The sequence below is a fragment of the Hylobates moloch genome, unplaced genomic scaffold (genome assembly GCF_009828535.3).
Source record: "Hylobates moloch isolate HMO894 unplaced genomic scaffold, HMol_V3 SCAFFOLD_17, whole genome shotgun sequence".
Classification (NCBI taxonomy): Eukaryota; Metazoa; Chordata; class Mammalia; order Primates; family Hylobatidae; genus Hylobates; species Hylobates moloch.
This window is the reverse complement of record NW_026652292.1, coordinates 28,739,458-28,762,402: the sequence shown is the minus strand read 5'-3', so window position 1 is coordinate 28,762,402 and position 22,945 is coordinate 28,739,458. Positions and strand designations below refer to the sequence as shown.

Below are 22,945 nucleotides of genomic sequence, written 5' to 3'. Positions count from 1 at the left end.
GTCCTGGGGCTATAGGTGTGCAAATTATGGTCCTTCAACTCAATGGGAAAATATGCTGCCATTAAAATTAATGAGTCTGGGCCTGGCATGGTGGCTCATGCCTGTAATCCCAGCACTTTGGGAGGCTGAGACGGTTGGATCATCTGAGGTCAAGAGTTTGAGACCAGCCTGGCCAACATGGCAAAACCCGTCTCTATTAAAAATACAAAAATTAGCCAGGTGTGGTGGAGCACACCTGTAGTCTCAGCTGCTCGGGAGGCTGAGGCAAGAGAATCATTGGAACCCTGGGGTGGATGTTGGGGTGAGCTGAGATTGTGCCACTGCACTCCAGCCTGGGCAACAGAGCGAGACTCCATCTCAAAAAAAAAAAAAAAAAGAGTCTATTAACATGAGCAATCCTTGTGTTGTTCATTCACAATAATGTTTGAATACCAATTGTATATCACAGATGGTATAGGGTGTTCAGGATAAAATGATGAACTATATAGTGTAAGGCATACATTTATATAGCATAGAGCAGGCTCTGAAGGCCTTCCATTCATAAAAATAGAGTACATCATTGCCACTTGAGTCAGACCAGGAAACACAGGAATGAACAGGGTACTTTCTCCTGCATTCTGGTCTTCCTGACACCACCAAGCACTTCCAGAGCTTGTTTTATCTTCAAAACCTCCCATAGTCTGGGAGGCACAAAGGGTGGAAGACGGAGGAAACCATACCAAGTCTGCAGGCAGACTTTTCAGCCTCCACAGTCCTAGGAGGGAGTGACAACTAGTGCTTGGCTTTTCACAAGCATGAGCACGAAGTGTCTTCAGTGCTGTGTCATTTAAAAGCAGTCCTCACTTCAGTGACGGCCCAGGATGTTTGCTCCCTGGGTTCAGCCGGCAATCTCCAAAGCAAGGAACTCCCCCTTTTCCCCAAATGTCTCAATAGTTATTCCTTCCTTTGAAGTTGGAAGAAAGAATAAAATTACTTTCATCTGCCTAGAAAATAAGCAGAGTAGAGAGGAATTCTACTTGGAATCAGAATGAAAATCAGAAGAGGAATCGGACAGCTCAAATCTGAGTGAGCCCACGGTCTGCCTCAACTCTTTTTGGAGATGAGCAATGCATAAACAAATCTCCACCTGTATCACTTTGGCAGCAAATGATATCAAACCCTGACACAAAGTGGCTTAAACAGGGAGAAAATTAATCATCTCACATGTCAGGAAGTGCAGAGAAAGGGTGGGGCTCTGAGCTGTGCTTCTTTGGGACTCTTTGGGACCTGCTACTTACTCTCTCCTGCACAGTGGCTGTACCCTAAGGCTGGAGGCAAGATGCCTATGCCAGTTTACACAGCAACATAGGGAGAAAGCCCAAGCACCATCTATTTTGCGTCTTCTTCTTGGTAGTGGGCATACCTTCCCTAGAAACTCCACGACAGACTTTCCTTTACTCCTTCTTGTTTAGCCTTTGATAGCGAGCTCTTTCCTATGCTTGTCTCCGGGGCACGGAATGAAGATATGTGACCTGAATGGGCGAATCATCTCAGAGAACAATGCTTCCATGTCCACCTGACCACACCACCACCCAATGGGCTGCTAGTGAGGGCCAAAGAAGGAAATGGACATGAATATATTTCAAAGTTAATGTGCTGCACAGTTATCCACACAGAACCCTGATAAGTCATAGCATCAAATATGTTCAGAAATGCCTTCTGCCCAATACTCCATACAAAAGCAGCAGCATAATGAATGATCCAATGAAGAAGACGCTACCATGCCAACAGAAATGACCAACAGCCACCACTCTCTTCAGGGGCTGGGACATTTTAAATGACTACTGCTGAGATGAAAGTTCGATGTAGCCTACCTGAAATGTGGCCCCGAGTGGGCACCTGCAACAGAAGGAGGAACTGAGAGGAGGGTTCTGGGGCAAAGTTGGGGGCATCAGGCAGGGAGACTCATTTGCCAGTAAACACAATGGTCTGACATGAGTGAGGGTGAAGGGAGGATTGCTAGCCTCTCAAAGATACAGAGAACAGGAGAAACAATGAGTGCAACACAATTTTGGAAGCTGGAATGTAGACAAACTAGTGGTAACTTAGCAGGTGGGAGAAAGTGAAAACCTAGCACAGCAGTGTGGAAAGCCAGTTTGGGATTTATGACCTAGAACGCCTCTGGAATTGGGGGCAACATGCACTGAGGCGGAAGGGACCCTAAATCACCTTGGCCCTAGGTACCAAGTGAAGGCTAAAATTCTGCAACCTGTGTGCTCTGCTTTGTCTCGGCAACTCTAGACTCAGAGACACCAGGTGTAGCTGAGGGCAGGGGCTAAAAAACAGGCGAATAAGACAGTCATCATACCAAATGGTTAGACTTCAAGTCTCCTTCTCATCTGGTTCCCAGAACACTGCAGTCAACCAATTCCCCTCAGTGTAGGGGATTTCTCTTCACCCAGTTTCCTCAGAGAACAAAGACTTTCCACTATCAGGTGTGAGTCCTCCAATGAAACCACCAGTGAGCTAATCCTACAGCAGAGGTCCTCTGTGCTAGCTGCAGATTTCAATCACCTGAGAGCCTTTAATACGCGCAACTACCTCGGGCCCTAGCAAGTGTACGTCATTCAGTTACTCAGCAAATATTATATGTATGGAAAGGTTAGCATGTGCCAGGTATTGTTCTAGATTCTGAGACGTTGTTCTATGTCTCCTTCTTAGTAAGAAGGAACTATTCCTGGGTATATTTCATCTATGTAGACCTTCCAGTTAGCTTTTTAGTGAGTGATCAGTCAAGGATCATCAGACATTTGAAGAAAGCCTTTAATGTGGAAGTGATTAAAAACCAAAAGCAAACAAACAAAAAAAAACTAAGAGGAAATTAGAGGAAACAAAGAGTGCAGGGAGTAGATAAATGCTTCAAAGAAGCTGTAATTGAGATCTACAGAGAATTGAGAAGCTTTTCATCCAAGAAACAGTAACAGGAGGTTATAAAAAGAAAATTTCAGATATTTTTAAGGCTTTCTTGGGAATTACAAATATGATGACAGACATAAAAACTGAACATATGGGTTGGAAGACAAAAATGAGGAAATTTCCCAGGAAGTAGAAATGTTTTTTTTAAAAGGAGAAAGTATAAGAAAAAGGGTAATGTAACCACCCAACAGGTTCATTTTGCCTGCTGCCCAGATAGAGCCAATTTATCAAGACAGGGGAATTGCAATAGAGAAAGTTTAATTGACACATAGCCAACCGAACAAGAGAATGGGGTTTATATGACTCAAATCAGTCTCTCTGAAAATTCGAAGGCTATGTTTTTTTAAGGATACTTTGGGGGAGGGAGTGGCTAGGGAATGGGTGCTGCTGATTGGTTGGGGATTCAATCATAGGGGTGTGGAAAATGGTCCTGATTCTGAGTCCACTTCTGGATGGGGCCACAGGACCACTTGGCAGGTCTAGGTGAAGCCACTAGTTGTCAGAAATGCAAAAACCTTGGCTGGGCTCAAGGGCTCATGCCTGTAATCCCAGCACTTTCGGAGGCTGAGGCGGGCAGATCACTTCAGGTCAGGAGTTCAAGACCAGCCTGGGCAACATGGTGAAACCCCGTCTCTACTAAAGATACAAAAATTAGCTGGGCAAGGTGATGCATGCCTGTGGTACCAGCTACTTGGGAGGCTGAGGCACCAGAATCACTTGAACCTGGGAGGCAGAGGTTGCAGTGAGTTGAAATCATGCCACTGCGCTCCAGCCTGGGCAACAGAGGGAGACTCCATCTCATAAAGAGGAAGGGAGGGAGGGAGGGAGGAAAAGAGAAACGCAAAAACCTGAAAAGACATCTCAAAAGGCCAACCTTAGGTTCTACAATAGTGATGTTATCAAGCCGCAAATCTTGTGTCTAATTTGTTAGTCCTATGAAGGCAGTCTGGTCCCCAGGCAATAAGGAGATTTGTTTTGGGAAAGGGCTGTAATCATCTTTGTTTCAAAGTTAAACTATAAACTAAGTTCCTCCCAAAGTTAGTTTGGCCTTCACCCAGGAATGAATCAGGACAACCTGGAGTTTAGAAGCAAGATGGAGTCAGATCACATCTCTTTCACTTATCATAGCTGTTCTAAATTTTGCAAAGGAGGTTTCAGTAAGGAAATTCGAGAGTCAATCCATGAGGGTCTCCTTCCAATTAATTGGGTGTTCCAGAAGGGAAGGAAGGAATTTTTTTTTTTTTAACTCTAGGAAACTGCCTGGGCGTGGTGGCTCATGCCTGTAATCCTGGCACTTTGGGAGGCCAAGACGGGTGGATCACCTGAAGTCAGGAGTTAGAGACCAGCCTGGTCAACATGGTGAAACCCCATCTCTACTAAAAACACACAAAAAAAGGCCAGGTGCGGTGGCTCACACCTGTAATCCTAGCACTGTGGGAGGCCAAGGCAGGCAGATTCACCTGAGTTCAGGAGTCCGAGACCAGCCTGGCCAACACAGTGAAATCCCGTCTCTACTAAAAATACAAAAATTAGCTGAGTGTAGTGGTGCATGCCTGTAGTCCCAGTTTCTCGGGGGCTGAGGCAGGAGAATCACTTGAACCCGGGAGGCAGGGGTTGCAGTAAGCTGAGATCGCACCACTGCACTCCAGCCTGGGTGACAGCGAGACACCATCTCCAAAATAAATAAAAATAAAAATACACACACAAAACCAACAAAACTCTAGGCAACTGGTCAGAATGGAAGGGCAGAGTTTCTAGATTGAGAAAGCCCACTAGAAGCCTAGTTAAATGGATGGGAAAAGACTCACACCAAGTCTTATAATGAAACTTCATGACAACAGAGAGACTATTAGAGGAGAACGAGGAAATCCTAAGAGCTTTCAGGAGGGGGATATCCATTCAAAGCATCAGCCTTTAGAATGACACCAGACATCTCAATGGCAATTCTGAAATCTAGAAAAGCAATGCTTTCTAACTTCTGAGAGAAAGGGATTTCCAACCTGGAGTTCCTACTCCATGCAACCTGTCAACCTTGGAGGATCTCAGAAAACTTGCCTCCCATGTCCTCTTTCTCAGGAACTTCTGGAAGGTGTGTTTTACCAGCAAAAGAACGTAAAGAAAAGGGAAGGCATGGGGTCTAAAACACATGGGATGCTACGTGAGAAATCAGCAAAATGAATTCTCATAACGGTGAGAGGAGGCCCCACGATGATGGATGTGCAACTGGCCTCAAGAGCAGCAAGCGGAGGAGGACAGAGTTCTCGTGAGGGAGGGAGCCAGTTGGCAGTGTGTGCTTGCTAACTAGAAATAAGTGCAAAGAGTTGAAAATGGTTGTCTCTGGGGCACAGAAGTGGAAGTTGAGGCTGAGTGTGGTGACTCATGCCTATGATCCCAGCACTTTGGGAGGCTGAGGCAGGAGGTTTGCTGAGGCAGCCCAAGAATTTGAGATCAGCCAGGGCAACATAACAAGACCACACCTCTAGAAAAGAGAAAGAAGTGGAAGTTGCTAAGGGCTAAGGTGAGTGAGTACTGTCCCTGGTTTAAGCCTTGTTGACATATTTGACTTTTTAAAGTTATATATATGTATACATATAGTTTTGATAAGGAGGGAAGCGCATGCTGTAAGTCTGATTCCAGAATGAGAATCCAGTAAAATCAGGAAGAACCCACTCTCTGGAAGGCAGAGCAACAAGCACTTGGCCAAACCTCTAGGAAACAAAAGACTTGGTGAAGAAGGCAAAAGGGGAGAGCAGGTAAGCGACCTTGATGTCCCAGGAAACAGGGTGCAATGGACTCATCATTCTCTTCAATGACACCATCCCTAAGTGTGACAGAGATTAGCAGAAACAGAGGCTCAAGGGAAGCGCTACACATGCCAGGTGCGCCGCTGGGAAATTTAGGGACCTGAGAAGGCAGAAAGGCAGTTTGGTGACTCGGCTGCTCTTAGACCATCTTTTCTTCACTCTAGATGAGAGAAAGGCTGACAATTACACCCAGCAATGCAGGCTCAGAGAGGCTGAGGGCCCAGATAAGCCTTAAATTCACTTATTCCCGACCGCCGTCACTTTCCCTTTCTTGTTTGTTTGTGGCCCGCTTTGAGAACTCTTTTTCTTCCTTAAGACCTGACGCAGGCCTCTTTCCCCAAAGGCCATCCTGTCTGTGAGTCCCGCAGCTGCCCCCAGGGGCCTTGGGTTTGACTGAAGATCCTGAAGGATTAACTGTGGGTGGGTCCCGTATCCTCTCAACTCCACTAACATCTCAGCAAAAGGAGCCACCAAGGCCTACAGGTTAGTATTTAATGGCCAGATTAGCAGCTGGGGGTGAGATGAGGCCCTTGCAATTCACCTGCAAAGTTGAATTGAGAGTTACAAAACAGTGTAAGAGTGCAAAGTCTGAAAGTACTATTTTTGTGTGTTTTTAAAGATATTTCTATATTATTTAGAGTTTATTATACCCCTTATGATAACAAACTCAGCCTGGCCTATTTCTATGAAAAGCATTTGTTTACTGTTTACATTCACAGTCTTTTTCTCCCAGACATGATTCCCAAGATGACAGCTGTAGTTACCGCCTTCTTTCCCTCCATCTCATGAGAGAAAACTGACTTCATTTCACTTCTGGTGTTTATAAACTACCTAGTAGAGAGGAGCTACAGTACAGAAAATGCCATTCTCTTTCCAAACATCCTGCATCTTTAAATATCTTTGATTTGTGGATCCTATAATCAAAACATTTTGGGAATCAGTGGTGGGGCTGTTGTCCAAGCAGGCTGTTTAGTAATTTGGGGGCAAAGATCTGTCTCCAAAGGCGATCACGACCTCGTGTGAGATCATCCACAGTTCCCGCGGGTAGAGAAGGCAGCTTTGCTCCGCCTCAGCCATTCTGCTGCTAGCGAGGGATGGGGACAATATGACAGATTGCCCGGGCTGCTGCCATGCCCCCCGCCCCTACCGGGGCTTCAACGGCACAGCCCCCAAGGTTCTGAAACCACCGTGGCTTCGGCGCCCCCTATTACCTGTCCCCTCTGCGCACCCCTTCCCTGCCCGTCACACACACCCGGGGCGCCTCCTTCCGTCAAGCCACTGACAAACAGCTCCAAGTCACTTACTCCTCCCGAGGAACACAAACCGTCTCTCAACACGCAAATCCCCCACTTTAAAAACAACACACCCCAGTTATCCGGGAGACGAGAAGGGCAGACGCTTAGGTGGCCGCTCCGTGCCTCCGAGGCTGTGGCTAAACCTCCACATTTGTGGATTCAGCCCCAGTCTGCACCCGACCTGGATCAGATCAGGAAACCTGAGGCTTTCGCCTGAGAAGCCGATTTCCTACCTCCAGTTCTGAAGTCACCTTCGGAGGGTTCCTCTCCGGAGCTCCTGGGAGTCTCCGCCGGCAGCAGCTGGGGGCCGGGGAATCCGCTCGCCAGGCCGGGCTCCGCGCCCCCAGGGCAGCTCATTAGCCTAATCACCTGCAGGCGGCCTGGGGGCCTGAGGCGGCTGTCAGCTGCCCTCCTGGAACGCAGCTCCTGCAGGACTTCCCGAGGGCTGCTCTCCGCCGGCTCCAGGTCTGTGGGAGGACCCCCCTCCTCCCTCCGCGCCGCGGTGGAGGAGGTTAGGAAAAGCCTGTAATGCAATCCTAAACTCGGCTCGCCACTCCCCTGCTCACTTGTCAAAACCCCACAGCATTCCAGGATCCCCTCCCCGGTCACTCCCCTCGCCGGGAAAAGGAAACCGCCCTGGGGAGGATTTCAGGGAGTTTGGGGCTTCTCATCCAGACACCTTTGTTTACACCGAGGGCTCAGGAGCTTCCTGGGGCAAACCCGGAGCAGGTTAGAGGAAAAAGCGCCCTACCCTAGACCCTCGCTTGCACCAAAAGTTCTCCCTCCGAGCCACTGCAAGAAGCTCCACCTCCCCACATCAATTCACTTCATGACCACTCCGTTTCATAATACGCGGCAGCCTGGGTTCCTACGGGGGTGGAGCCCCCAGCTAAAATCACAACCATCGCACGGGGCAGGATGTCAGGGAACTTTCCAGAAATCCCCGGTCAGAGCCTTTCTGCTGGAGTAACCAAGGTTAACACCGCTGAATTACAATCACCGGTGACTGCACGACTGAAGCATTTCCTTTATACCTTCTCCCGCTCCCCTACCCCTCCCACCTTCTGTGGGGTTCAGTCAACAAGCCCTCCACCAGGAGGCCTGAGTGGGCCTGGGCCCTGCAGCCATAGCTCCAGCTGCAAACTGATGAGGAAGCCCGACCCACGAGGCCGAATTGTTTACATCACACCCACTGAGGCTTCCTGTCTTAAATTAATGGGAACACCAATAAGACAGGAAAAGAGTGTTTGCTTTTCTTAAAGCAGGGGAGGGGGGCTGGCAGCGGGAGGGGGAGTCACCCCACATTTTATTGCTTTTCAAAACTTCAGCTGTATTCTCTTCCATTTTTCCACTCCTGACACTTGTTGAAAAGTAAAAGCGTCGCTGGTGCCAAACCTCAAGCCTTTATGGAACGTCTGCTCAAAACACATTTCACCTGGCTTCAAAAGGCATCCAGGGTGGAGCTCCCAGGGACCTGAGCTAGAGGTATGGGGAGCTCCTGAGGTTGATGGCACTAATCTCAGTGCAAACAAACTCACTCAAGCCCTGGGCCTCCCTCCCGGGACTTGCACAGGCAGGCACACACTCCACTCCTTGGGGTTCATATTAGAGTCACACCCCAGTCCCACTCCACCCCTCTGGCTCTAAGCTCTGGTTGTGGGCATCCAGCAGCCCCTAAAATTAAATGAGCTTTGCAATGGACAGATCTGGTGGAATTCGAAGCAATTAATTATAATGGAGGAGGCAAAAGAAAGCTTCAATTCCAGTACCATTACTGCCACCGGAATGGGTAATTAAAGCCCAGGAGGGGCCAACCCATGTCAAGCCTGGGCTGGAAATCTGCCCACTCTCAGAAGCAGCCCCAGAGCACATAGTAAATAATTATCATCATCATTACCAGTCCTGGAATTACCCCTAGTTGCTTCATTCAGGTCGGCACAACAGCCAACCCAGAAACAGGCAAGGAGTGTCAGGTCATGGTATTCCTCCTTTGGAAGAATCAAAAGGAAACAGAACCCCAGGATAAGATTTATTTCAAGAAGGTTTGGGTACTGCAACCAACAATACCTCATGGAGTTTAGGAGAACACTACATGTGCCCAGTGAGAACAAGCTTTGTAGGCCAGTCCTCCAAACACTGCAACTCCTGGGTCAAAGCAAATTAGGCTGATATTTCAGAAAAAGCCAAGGGTATTAGAACTCTCTAACACAAAGTGTCTGGCTTACACATATTATAAGGGTCTCAGTGAATGTTGGCTCCTCCCCCTTCCCTTTTCCCACTCTTCTGCCAAGAAGTGGTAGTCTTTCATTAGCATCCTATATGTTTTATGGGAATTAAATTCAAATTGAATAATTTTCTACTAATAATTTGAGAAGTGCTCCTTTGCCTCCTTTCTGAGTGTTTTTTCCACAACAGTTTCCCAATGTTTTAGCTTCTTTCTCCACTCCTTCAATCCAGGTACATAATTAATCATGTGTACATCAGTGCTGTTTAAAGTAAATGTATGGGCCAAGCGCAGTGGCTCATGCCTGTAATCCCAACACTTTGGGAGGTCAAGGTGGGTGGATCACTTTTGGTCAGGAGTTAGAGACCAGCCTGACCAACAGGGTGAAACCCCATCTCTGCTAAAAATACAAAAATTAGCTGAGTGTGGTGGTGGGTGCCTGTAATCCCAGCTACTCAGGAGGCTGAGGCAGGAGAATTGCTTAAACCCGGAAGGCGGAGGTTGCATTGAGCCAAGATCCCATCACTGCACTCCAGCCTGGGCTACACAGTGAGACTCCAACTCAAAAAAATAAAATAAATACATAATAAAGTCCACGCACGCGGTGGCTCATGCCTGTAATCCCAACACTTTGGGAGGCCGAGGTGGGTGGATCACTTGAGGTCAGGAGTTCGAGAGTAGCCTGGCCAACATGGTGAAACTCCATCTCCATTAAAAATACAAAAATCAGCCAGGCGTGGTGGCACGCGCCTGTGGTCCCAGCTACTCTATTTGGGAGGCTGAGGAAAGACAATCGCTTGAACCCAGGAGGTGGAGGTTGCATTGAGCTGAGATTGCACCACTGCACTCCAGCCTGGGCGACAGAGCAATGCTTAGTCTCAAAAATAAATAAATAAATACATACATACATAAATAATAAAAATAAATGTATGGTTTTAAGTATAATGCAAAGAAATATTCTGCCCCCGTCCCCATCTTTGTTGCCTCAGCTCAGTCTAGGGCGTGTAAGTGCTGGGAATTGAAAATGGAACCACACGCCAGACGCGGTGGCTCACGCCTGTGATCCCAGCACTTTGGGAGGCCGAGGCGGGCGGATCACGAGGTCAGGAGCTCAAGACCAGCCTGCCCAACATGGTGAAACCCCGTCTCTACTAAAAACATAAAAATTAGCCAGGCATGGTGGTGGGTACCTATAATCCCAGCTACTCTGGAGGCTGAGGCACGAGAATCACTTCAACCCGGGAGGTGGAGGTTGCAGTGAGCCGAGATCCCACCACTGCACTTCAGCCTGGGCGAGAGAGCAAGACTCTATCTCAGGGAAAAAAAAAATGTGACCACATCTGCATAATACCTTAATTTCAGGAAAGCTTTTGCATGCATATGCCATTCTCATCAGCAGGCCAGAAAGATATGATCTGGTGTGTCTTTTCCCTAACGGAGGTTTCACTGCTAACTGGAAAAGAGATCAATGGCCCAGTAAACAAAGGAGTGCTTAGCATGTGGTCTACGATTTTGTCTTGGGTCTGGTTTAAATAATACTTGAAATTGCTATATGCACACCCACAGTCTACAAATAACATTAATTTGAGTGGGAACTGCTGATACGTTAAGAGAATCCAAAGTAGCTTCCACACATTAAGGAAATGGTTCATTAAAAACAGTTTAGAGTTCAGCATGATGGCTGATTTCAAAGTGGTATCCTCAGGGGTGATGATCAAAATGACAGGCACAAATGGGGCTTAATGTCTAGATTCAAGAAAAACTGACAAAGAGGTGAGGATCACAGCAGATCATGCATTTAATAGGAATCTGCATGTTGCACTGATAAGAAATAGGCAATGCAGTGCTGGGGTGAATTCACGCTGGTGGGAGTTTGACGGGAAAGGGAAGTGCCCCCCTTCTCCCTACCCCATAATAAAGAATTTGACAGCAGACAGACTCTTACTGGTGGGTGGGGGGAGGGGGGGGTATGTCCAATCTGATGCCTCTTATTGTAAGGAAGATGTGGAGACACTGGAAAGGTTCCAAAGGGGAACCTAAATGATTAAATAGACAGAAAATAGAACTTAGGAGGGGAAGTTAAAGGATTTGGAGTTGTTTAGTCTAGAGTGAAAAAAAAGTGCCTAAAGGCAAACTTAACAGCCTTTTCCTACTTGAAGGGTTATTATAAAGAGGATACCGACCAGCTGTTCATCTCTACAGAGGACATAAGAGGTAAGAGACTCAAAATACAACTTTAGAATTTGGCAGGCCGGGCACAGTGGCTCACGCCTGTAATCCCAGCACTTTGGAAGGCCGAGGCGGGCAGATCACGAGGTCAGGAGATCGAGACCATCCTGGCTAACACGGTGAAACTCCGTCTCTACTAAAAATACAAAAAATTAGCCAGGCATGGTGACATGCGCCTGTAGTCCCAGCTACTCGGGAGGCTGAGGCACAAGAATCGCTTGAATCCCGGAGGCAGAGGTTGCAGTGAGACGAGATGGCGCCACTGTACTCTAGCTTGGGTGACAGAGCAAGACTCCGTCTCAAAAAAAAAAAAAAAAGAATTTGGGTACAATGTAAAGATGACTTGCTTAATCCTAATGGTGTCTGATAACACTGTGCAATCTCCATCTATCAGACTCCATCCTAAGTGATAGTTTTGCATGTTTAAGCAGAAGTGAGGCTAGAAAACTCTTTCTATTCCCTTCTAGAACTACAGCGTTCCACTGTTATTCCATCATATGTGAGAGTAAAGATCCTGAACCTTTGTGTTCCCTAACTCACAAACAAGGTGCCATGAGAATGTAATGTTCTCTCAAAATATCGGACCTTTGTTTTCTTTACTGGGATGGGCATCGCTAAAAATATGCCCAACTGTGGACATTGACTAGATGATAAGTATATGTATGTATATATACTTATCATCTAGTCAATGTCCACAGTGTGTATATATATATATATATATACACACACACACACACACAGAGAGAGAGAGAGAGAGAGATGGAGTCTCACTCTGTCACCCAAGTTGGAGTGCAATGGTGCAATCTCGGCTCAATGCAAACTCTGCCTCCCGGGTTCAAGCAATTCTCCTGCCTCAGCCTCCATAGTAGCTGGGATTACAGGCACACGCCACCACACTTGGCTAATTTTTGTATTTTTAGTACAGACAGAGTTTCACCATGTTGGTCAGGCAGATCTCAAACTCCTGACCTCGAGTGATCCACCCACCTCGGCCTCCCAAAGTGCTAGGATTACAGGTGTGAGCCACCACGCCCAGCCTGGTAAGTGTATTTCATAGCTTCGTGCCTGTTCTGTGTACAGGATGTATTGCTTTTTAATGGGTTTAAATAATTAGTTGATGATGATAATAATGAAATAATAGCTATGACTTATTAAGCTCTTACTATAATTATATTGGGCACTGTGCTAAGTATTTTATGTAGATTATCTCATTTTTTTTTTGCAGTAGCACTGTGAAGTGGGTATAATTATTAGTCTTATTCTAACACAAGGAAACTGAGTCACAAAGAGGTTAAGTAACACGGCTAATAAATGTTGGAGTCCTAATTCAAACCCATTTGGTGTGACTCAAAAGGGTGTGCTTAATCATTACACCACTGCCTCTTATCATTAGGTATTTTCAGCTATTCAGAGGGAGGAACATTGCAAAAAGACGCATTCATGCTTATTGGCCAAACTGATTGAAAAGCAAGCTTTACACAGGTTTACATTGCCTGGGGAAATAATCATCTTCTCCCAGCAAAACAGAGGAAGGGAAGGACCAAGTTCATTTTCTGAGATGAGTCTCGCTCTGTCGCCCAGGCTGGAGTGCAGTGGCGAGATCTCAGCTCACTGCAAGCTCCACCTCCCGGGTTCACGCCATTCTCCTGCCTCAGCCTCCTGAGTAGCTGGGACTACAGGCACCTGCCACCACGCCCAGCTAATTTTTTGTATTTTTAGTAGAGATGGGGTTTCACCGTGTTAGCCAGGATGGTCTCGATCTCCTAATCTCGTGATCCGCCCGCCTAGGCTTCCCAAAGTGCTGGGATTACAGGTGTGAGCCACCGTGCCCAGCCCATTTTCTTTTCTTTTCTTTTTTTTGACAGAGTCTCGCTCTGTCGCCCAGGCTGGAGTGCAATGGCACAATCTTGGCTCACTGCAACCTCCGCCTCCCTGGTTCAAGCAATTCTGCCTCAGCCTCCCAAGTAGCTGGGATTACAGGTGCCCGCCACCACACCTGGCTGGTTTTTGTATTTTTAGTAGAGACAGGGTTTCACCATATTGGCCAGGCTGGTCTCAAACTCCTGACCTCAGGTGATCTGCCCGCCTCAGCCTCCTAAAGTGCTGGGATTACAGAAGTGAGCCACGGCACCTGGCCCCAAGTTCACTTTCTGATAGGGAGGGTGCATTGCTGTCTCCCACAAAGCTGAAGAATTCAAATCAAGGTTCACCTTTATACATTTAGTTATTCAGCTATAATGTAACTTTGCATACAGTAGGTGTGACTGTGGAATGAATGAATACAAATGCTTCTTGACTGTGATGCCTTAAGACACATGAACTGAAATGAGGTTTTCCAGCATGGTGGTCAAGGCTCTGGTCGGTCATTTCCTTTTTCTTTTTCTTCAGCTGCTTAGTCAATAAGTTGATTGTCTTTATCTGAAAAATCTTCATAGAAAATTGTTTGGTTTAGGTGTTAGCAGCCGGCTCCTGAGCTCTGAGGAAGCTTGCCTACTTTTGAGCTACCTGATCTTTCTTCTGGGCAAGGGACATTTTGGGATAGTTCCACCTCTGCTTTTCAACTTCTTTCTTGGGCTTCTTCTCATAGATCGGATTCTCTTGCATAGCAGCATGAGCCTTCTTATATGTCCCCATCATGTCTGGAGTTATGCTGTTCTTTATGTGTTGAGAGAACGGTTTCTGGTAAGCATCTTCATTTTCCATTAGGTAGCACATGTAATCTGCAACATTCTGACACATGATGTGCTTCCAATGCATTAACTTCTGCATTAAGTTCCTTGCTTTCAGAATCGTAACCAGGGAATCGTCTGGTACTGCAAGGGACAGCAAGCCTCCATTCACAGCTTCCTTCAGGGCCTCCAAAACTGTATTGTCAGTGGTAGTTCTGGCAAGGCCTGCATCCAAATAGCAGGTAAAGGCACCTGGCTGGCCATCAATGCTTTCCACATTGTATTCATCTCCAGTCACCTCCACTTGGCCTTCCTAGATCTTGCCCACGCCAAACCTACTGAAAAGCCTGCGAGCCAGCAGCAGGCCAGTACAATATGCTGCAGCAGAATTTGTCAGCCAACCTTCACACCAAATTTTGGCAGTGTGTGCATAAGCTGTGCAGACTATCATATCCCCTTCTACATGGGCATAAGCAATCTGACAAATGATATCTCTGTTACGCGAACTCTCATCCTGTATTTGGGTGTGTTGCACTTATTTTTATCCTCTATCACCAAGCGTTTCTTAGCATAGTAATCAGTTTTACCCTCTTGTCGTCTTCTAAATTTCATTTGGTATCTTTTAAAGTAGGCCTTATTCCTGACAACTTTAACAAACCCCACCCTACAGAACAGAGACTCATGTCACAGCTCAGCACAGACCTCTGGCTGGTCATTTCTGTGGGCTTCTTATCAGATGTCCCCAAAGAGCCTTACAATCCAATGTTTCCTTCAATTCAGTATCTATGAGACAGCATATGGATGGGTCACATATTTCCCCAATGTCAACTACTTTTAGATCAAGACAAGATTTTTAACGAGGTTTATTGAGTGCTGTTGTATATCAACAATAGATGACTCATGAGTGAAACAGACAGCAAAATTATTTTTAGAAAGGCAAGTGAACCAGACACAAACAAAAAATAAAAAGCCTTGATCCAAATTACTTTAAAGGACAGATATTTTCCCATTAGGACAATTTATCCTGAATCTGTAAACAGAGAGGAGCATGATTATACAAGTGTTTGCTAACAGATCTAAACCTTATGCAGCTGTAAAAAGCTGAAGAGAGGAAGAAAGCGGAAATTCCCAGGAGAAGATCCCTGACCACATCCAGGGCCACCAGCTCTCCACAAACACAAGGCCCAGCAATGGCACCAAGCAAAGCACGAGAAGAAACCTCAGGATTCTGACACAATCCACAAATATAACTTTGAATTGTCCTGAAACTAAACAATGACAATTCTATCCAATCAACTTTCAGCTGACACACAGACGGGGTGGTGACTTATTGGTGTTCCAGATGTAGTTAATGGAAACATGATGCCCAGAATTAAAAAGGTATTCAGTAAATGTTGATTGAATGGATGGATGAGTGAATGACGTCTGAACAGATGTCCATGTCTCTTTCCCTCTTTGCAGCTCTGTTGGGAAGATGTCCTCAATGCTTCAAACCCGGCCAGGTGTGATGGCTCACGCCTCTAATCGCAGCACTTTGGGAGGCTGAGGTGGGCGGATCACCTGAAGTCAGGAGTTCAAGACCAGCCTGGCCAACATGGTGAAACCTTGTCTCTACTAAAAATAAAAAAAGTTAGCTGGGTGCAGTGGTGCACGCCTGTAATCCCAGCTACTTGGGAGGCTGAGGCAGGAGAATCACTTGAACCTGGGAGGCAGAGGTTGCAGTGAGGCGAGATTGCGCCACTGAACTCCAGCCTGGGCAACAGAGTGAGACTCTGTCTCAAAGGAAAAAGTCAACCAACCAAACAAACAAACTGCTTCAAACCCAAAGCCACCACAGAGGGGCTGAACCATTTGACATAGTTCTCCAGGAACAGAACAGTTCATGGAACCAGAGACTAGTTTCTGATCCAAAGATATACTAATTTGTGATCTTCCAGTGCACACAGGAAGGGGGGTTGTGGTACCTATGGAGCATCTTTGCAGGCCTTGATTCAAAAGCTGCCATTATTTACAATATAGATTCTAAACTCTATTTGAAGTCCAACAGAACCAAGTACTAAGTAGCTAGCATCTGTTGAACACATACAGGATGCCAAGACCTGTTCTAAGCCTTTTACATATTAGGTCATTAAATCCTTATTACAATCTTAGAATATGTACTATTATTAGAGCAACCCATTTTACAGGCAATGAAACTGGACAAGATTACCTAAGTAGCTCGTGGTCACACAACTAATAAGTAGAGGAGCTGGAACTGACAGTCTATCTGGAACCAGTGCTTACTCTTAACTGCTACCCAGTGCTGTGTGTCTGGATCTTACTTTCTGCCACTTCTCTGCACAAACTCACTGTTTGCCCACAAATATGCAAAGAACATTCTAATCTCTGCAGGGCATGTTCCCTGACCTCCCTCCCACTGTTACCTCTCTCTTCCGAGTGCTCACATCACTCATTCTCCAGGGAACACACTGAAACTTACTTGGTTCACATCACACCTCTCCAAATAGCTCTGAAGTTCCTTTGGTGTTGGAACTGTGTGTTATATGGCAGTGTGGAGATGAGGTAGTGGAATAAGAAAGACCTAGGTTTAAAGTCCAAATCCCATAATGATTATCCGTGAGATTCTGGGTAAGTCATTTGACATTTCCTGTCCTTATATTTAAACCATCTGCCTTAAGGGCTTGTTGAGGAGGAGAGGCTGAGTGTCTAGGATGATGCCTGATATTGTAAGCCAGTGATTCTCAATCAGGTATTTTACACACCCTTCCCCTACCCCCCGCAGGGACATTTGGCAATGTCTGGAGATGTTTGATAGTCTGATTGCTCACTGGCATCTGACAGAGAGAGAGAAAGAGAAAATTCTTCTCATCTCCCATTCTTCTGACGTGGTAACAATATCTTCTTCCATTTCTACCTTTCACAGTCTCGAAAACATGGATAATTTGTGTGCAGTTGTATATGAGAAAATGTACAACTGAACTGTAGTCTCCAGTCATCTTGAAGCATCTCTGGGAGATGTCCTGAACTAAACCACCTGCCCACACTGTGCATAACAAGACAGGTTCTTTCTTACCTTGGGCCTCTGAACATACTGAAGCTGAAGTTGTCCTTCCCACTCTAACCACTATCACCTGCCAATTCCTCCTCACCTCTCAGGACTCAGCTTAGATAGCACTTTCTCCAGGGAGAAGGTGACCCCTTCCCTAGAACATATTCAAGGCCCTCCTTTGTGCCCAAGTGGCATCCCCACTGCCCATCCATCTGTCTGCTTACCCTTGTAGACATTAAGCTCTCATAGGGAAAGGTGACGTGGACTGACACTGTTTTATTCCCAGGGCCTAGCACTGTGCCTAGCATATACAGGTGCCCAATAAATATTTGTTGAACAAATGAGTATAAATCAAGAGACTCAAATGCATTCATTCCTGCAACTGCTTATTGAATGCCTACTATAAATCGGGTACAGAACTAGGCAATGGGAAAACAACTATTTGTACTCTAATATTAACAACAACAACAGTAAAAGAATCACAGTTAATGTTGATTGGACATTAACTATGTCCCAGTCATCCTGCTTTTTTTTTTTTTTTGAGACAGAGTCTTGCTCTGTCACCCAGGCTGGAGTGCAGTGGTGCGATCTTGGCTCACTGCAAGCTCCGCCTCCCAGGTTCACGCCATTCTCCCGCCTCGGCCTCCCGAGTAGCTGGGACTACAGGCATCTGCCACCACACCTAGCTAATTTTTTTGTACTTTTAGTAGAGACGGGTTTTCACAGTGTTAGCCAGGATGGTCTTGATCTCCTGACCTTGTGATCCACCCGCCTTGGCCTCCCAAAGTGCTGGGATTACAGGCGTGAGCCACCGTGCCCAGCCAGCATCATGCTTTTAAATTTGCTTTTAATCGTCCCCCAAAAGCCCATGTGGAAGACACTATTATTCCCATTGTACAGATGAAGAAAGACATCAGTTCACTCACACAGCCCTTAATGAGAAAAAAGTCTTTGACACTTAAGTTCCCAGACATCCATTTACATGGACTTAACTCACACCAAGAAAAGACGATCTGTGAATTCACTCATGAACTTTTCTGATGGCCATCACCTTGCCTGGAATGTCCCTACTGACTCTTTATATTTTTTGAAAATTACTTTAAAATATTTTGGGCTGGGCGCAGTGGCTCACGCCTGTGATCCGAGCACTTTGGGAGGCCAAGGCGGGCAGATAGCTTGAGGTCAGGAGTACGAGACCAGCCTAGCCAACATAGTGAAATCCTGTCTCTATTAAAAATACAAAAATTAGCCGGGGCATGGTGGCAGATGCCTGTAATCCCAGGTACTCAGGAGGCTGAGACAGGAGAATTGCTTGAACCCGGGAGGCAGAGATAACAGGGAGCCGAGATCGCACCATTGCCTGGGATTACACTCCAGCCTGGGCAACAAGAGTGAAACTTCATCTCAAAACAGAAGAGAGAGAAAAAGAGAGAGAGAGAGAAAGAGATGACACTGAATTCCAGGAGGAGCGCATCCCAGAAGGCCAGCTGGGCAGAGGTGGAAAGAGGGGTGAGGAAGCTGTCACATGAATCCAGGCAGGAAAAGATGGTGCCTAGCCAAAGTGACTCACTTTGTCACTTCCCTTTTGTCAAATAAACTCCAGAGATGCTCTGTTTACGGGCTCTCTCCTTCTGCTAGATTGTCAATCCCTTGAGGGCAGATATTGGAATTCACTCATCTCTGGATCCTCAGAGGCCGCAGGTGATAAAGTTCTCAGTAAAGGGTTGGCTGGTACATGTTGAACAACAGAATTCCTTATGTACAAAAATCATTTCCTTTTGCTAGATTCCTCACCACTAGGCCCCCATCCTCACCCCTTCCACATCCTCTCTGCCATTGCTGCCTTCAGCAATTTCTTTTCACCAATTACTGTACTCCTTTTACCCCGAGTTGCTCCAAGGTATACAGTGCCGCTCACCTCCCTTCATACAAAGCACAGACTTTCATTCTAGTTTTCACAGCCCCCTAAATATCTTACATGGCCCTTCCCTCCCACTGTCGCCCAGCTTATTCCACTATTCCAGACAGTCAAGACCTGGGCTTGGCTTAAAGAGCCCCCTTCCCAAACATCTCGAAAGTTTTCCAGTGGTGATCTCACTTGTGTAGAGTGGCTACTCCCTCCCATCTGATATCCTAAGTCTACTTCATTATTTATTTTATTTTAGAAAACACAATATTTTATTGTTTTATTTGAAAATAAAATAAAACAGGCCGGGTACAGTGGCTCACACCTGTAATCCCAGCACTTAGGTAGGCCAAGGCGAGCGAATCATCTGAGGTTGGGAGTTTGAGACCAGTCTGGCCAACATGGTGAAACCCTATGTCTACTAAAAATACAGAAATTAGCTGGGCATGGTGGCACATGCCTGTAATCCCAGCTACTGAGGAGGCTGAGGCAGGAGAATCGCTTGAAACAGGGAGGAAGAGGTTGCAGTGAGCTGAGATCACGCCACTGCACCCCAGCCTGGGTAATAGAGTGAGCCTATGTCTCAAAATAAAAATAAAATAAAGTAAAATAAAATAAAACAGTCCCCGCATCTGCCAGAAGCATTCACAAACTCCTACTAACTGGATACAGAATCTTACCCAACCTTAATCCCATTAATACATATTCCTGTCAATTGCATAGGATGACGATTTTTCCATGGTTTCTCTTCAAAGGCATAAGACAAAAGCACCCTTGCCTGTACCTGCTCCATCTTCCCTGACATGGTTTGGCTGTGTCCCCACCCAAATCTCATCTCAAAATGTACTCCCCATGTGTCAGAGGAGGGAAACTTGTGGGAGGTGATTGGATTGTGGGGGTGGTTCCCCCCATGCTGTTGTCATGATAGTGAGTGAGTTCTCCTGAAATCTGATGGTGTAAAACACAAGAGGCTCTTCCCCCTTCGCTCTTTTTCCTGGCGCCTTGTGAAGAAGGTACTTGCTTCTCCTTTGCCTTCCGCCATGATCGTACATTTCCTGCACTCCCCCCACCAGCCATGCAGAACTGTGAGTCAATTAAACCTCTTTCCTTTATAAGTTACCCAGTCTCGGGTATTTCTTTATAGCAGTGTGAAAACGGACTAATACATTCCTCTTGCCCTGTTCCTTGCACTAAAGAAACTTGTTCCTGCTCACAGAGGTCTTCTGCTTTGACCTATCCCTGAGAATTGGGCACTGGGCAATGTAAACTCAGAAGCAGAAAATCAATTACAGCCATTGCTCACCTCTAGCCTGGGCCCACACCCGTCCCTGCCAGATGGTTTTATAATAGTGAGTGCTGTGTTACCATGAAGGGCCTTCTATAAAGGAGAGTTGAAGCTGAATAGTATCCCAGAGGCTGTTCCTTTCCCCTGCAAACCTTCATCTAGCAGGGGCTTGGTGCCTTTCCTTACACAGGTTTATACTAACATTGCCAGATAAAATACAGGAGACCCAGTTAAATTTGAATCACAGATGAAAAATGAGTAATTATTTTACTCTAGGTAGATCCCAAAAATCACATGGAATTTTTCATTTGCTAAATCTGACAATCTTATTTTATAATAACCAAGTCCTTACCACTTGGTCTTGACAAAAATCATTTCTATACTCAGTAATAGGTAAATATACGGAAAACAAAACATATGCACATTGTTAAAAATTGAGAAGCTTGAAGATATTCCTTTATGGTCTCTGTTTCTCACTCTGACGGACATCTGCTTCCAAGAATAGGTTTCTAATCATTTTCTTTATAGCTGACTTGAAGTCCCTCACCTTTGCCTAACATCTGTCACTCCGTTTATAATTCTCTTCTCATGATCATTCTTTTTGCATCATTAAGTTCAACCACTTTGACCCTTCTTCCCTTCCCAAGCAATTACCCATTCAATTGAGCGCGTCACCTTGACTTGCTCTCTTATAATGATATATCATAATGTCTCCTCTTTACAAGTCAATGAACCACATTCAGGAAACACTGAATTGAGGGTAGGTAGCTCCCTCAATTCTTCCAAATTGACCTCAAGGATCAGATGCCCCTTCCTAATTATTCCATGTTCTCCAACTCTAGGAAATCCTCCAGAAAAGCAACTTTAGGACTCCAGCCTCAGTTCTGATCTTATCTGGCCCACCACTGTTCTCCATCAGCTGAAAAAGCTCCTAGTTGGGAAAAGCAAAGGACCAGACAGAACCTTGAATAATTTTCTCACAAATGAAAAACGTGGCTTCCTCTCCAGGCTTTAGGGGCCATCTCAAAAGCCATGTTGTTTACATGTGGCGCTGTACAAAAGGCCCACCTCACTTTAACCCCGAGGAGGGTGGAGTTTAGCCCATTTATAAATGCATGTCTGCAGGGAAAGGGTATGAAGCAGAGCTGTGACCCTGTTATGACTGCTTTCCAGTTTACACATGGAGCAATGTAGGGGAGACTCGGAACCAGGGTAGCAAGCAAGATCTGGTGGAAACTTGGGCAGGCTGGTTAACGTGGAATGAAGGACATGATGAGATGAAGAAAAAGTTGTTAATGGCTGGACGTGGTGGCTCATGCCTGTAATCCCAGCACTTTGGGAGGCTAAGGCAGGCAGACACTTGAGGTCAGGAATCTGAGACCAGCCTGGCCAACATGGTGAAACCCCATCTCTACTAAAAAATACAAAAATTAGCCGGGCATTGTGGTGGGAACCTGTAATCCCAGCTACTTGGGAGGCTGAGGCAGGAGAGCTGCTTGAACTCAGGAGGTGGAGGTTGCAGTGAGCCGAAATTGTGCCACTGCACTGCAGCCTGGGTGACACAGCAAGACTCCATCTAAAAAAAAAAAAAAAAAAAAAAAAGAAAGAAAAAGTTGTTAATATGCCCAGGGTGGGAAAACACTTTGAATTACCACAGTCATGAAGAATATCATTAAAAACAAGGGTGACAGGCTGGGCATGGTGGCTCACGCCTGTAATCTCAGCATTTTGGGAGGCCAAGGCGGGTGGATCACCTGAGGTCAGGAGTTCGAGACCAGCCTGACCAACATGGTGAAACCCTGTTTCTACTAAAAATACAAAATTAGCTGGGTGTGGTGGTGCGTGCCTGTAATTGCAGCTACTCGGGAGGCTGAGACAGGAGAATCACTTGAACCCAGGAGGCAGAGGTGGCAGTGAGCCGAGATCGCACCATTGCACTCCAGCCTGGGCAACAAAAGCAAAACTCCGTCTCAAAAAGAAAAAAGAAAAAAAAAGGGGGGGTGGTAAAAAAACAAAAACTTTCATTATTATTGGTTTATAGTAACTAGTAATGAAAGTATCAGTAATTAGTCATAAAAGTATCAGTACATAGTCACAAAAGACTTCTATACCTTCTTAAACTCCTGTCATATTGTTAGTATTATCATCACTTTTATCTGGCTATCACTTCATCCCACAAGGAAGGAATGATAGATATTATTTTACCCACTCCACAAGTGATAAAACTGTGAAAAGGATGTGGGAACGTCCAGGAACCCAGGTTTCTTGACTTCTGGTCCAGGGGCCTTCCCCGCCTAGCAGATAGCAGTTGCTCTATTAGGAATCAGCCAGATTCGGGCGAGGAAACTGCTTTCAGACTTAACCCAGTGCCTTTGGAAGGCTGTGCGGTTGACTGGGGATGGGCTGTGTCAGAATGAGCGGCCGGGTGAGAAGAACAGAGGCCGTGGAGCCAGGAGGCCTGGATTTAGATCTCAGCCCTCCTTTATCAGCCTGGATTTAGATCTCAGCCCTCCTTTATCAGCCTGGATT

General features: G+C 46.0%; 1 protein-coding gene across 5 annotated transcripts in view; it reads right to left on the bottom strand.

The window, feature by feature from the left end:
* Window positions 1-22,945, bottom strand: part of PDZD2 (PDZ domain containing 2) — a 474,581-nt gene that overhangs the window by 247,052 nt on the left and 204,584 nt on the right. Inside the window, exon 1 of one of the 5 annotated variants that reach the window (XM_058430037.1) lies at window positions 7,288-7,496. The exons of the other annotated variants lie outside the window; for them this stretch is intronic. The gene's annotated coding sequence lies outside the window, so the exon portion shown is untranslated. Of the gene's footprint in view, window positions 1-7,287; window positions 7,497-22,945 lie in introns of those variants that run through there. 5 annotated transcript variants of the gene reach the window in all.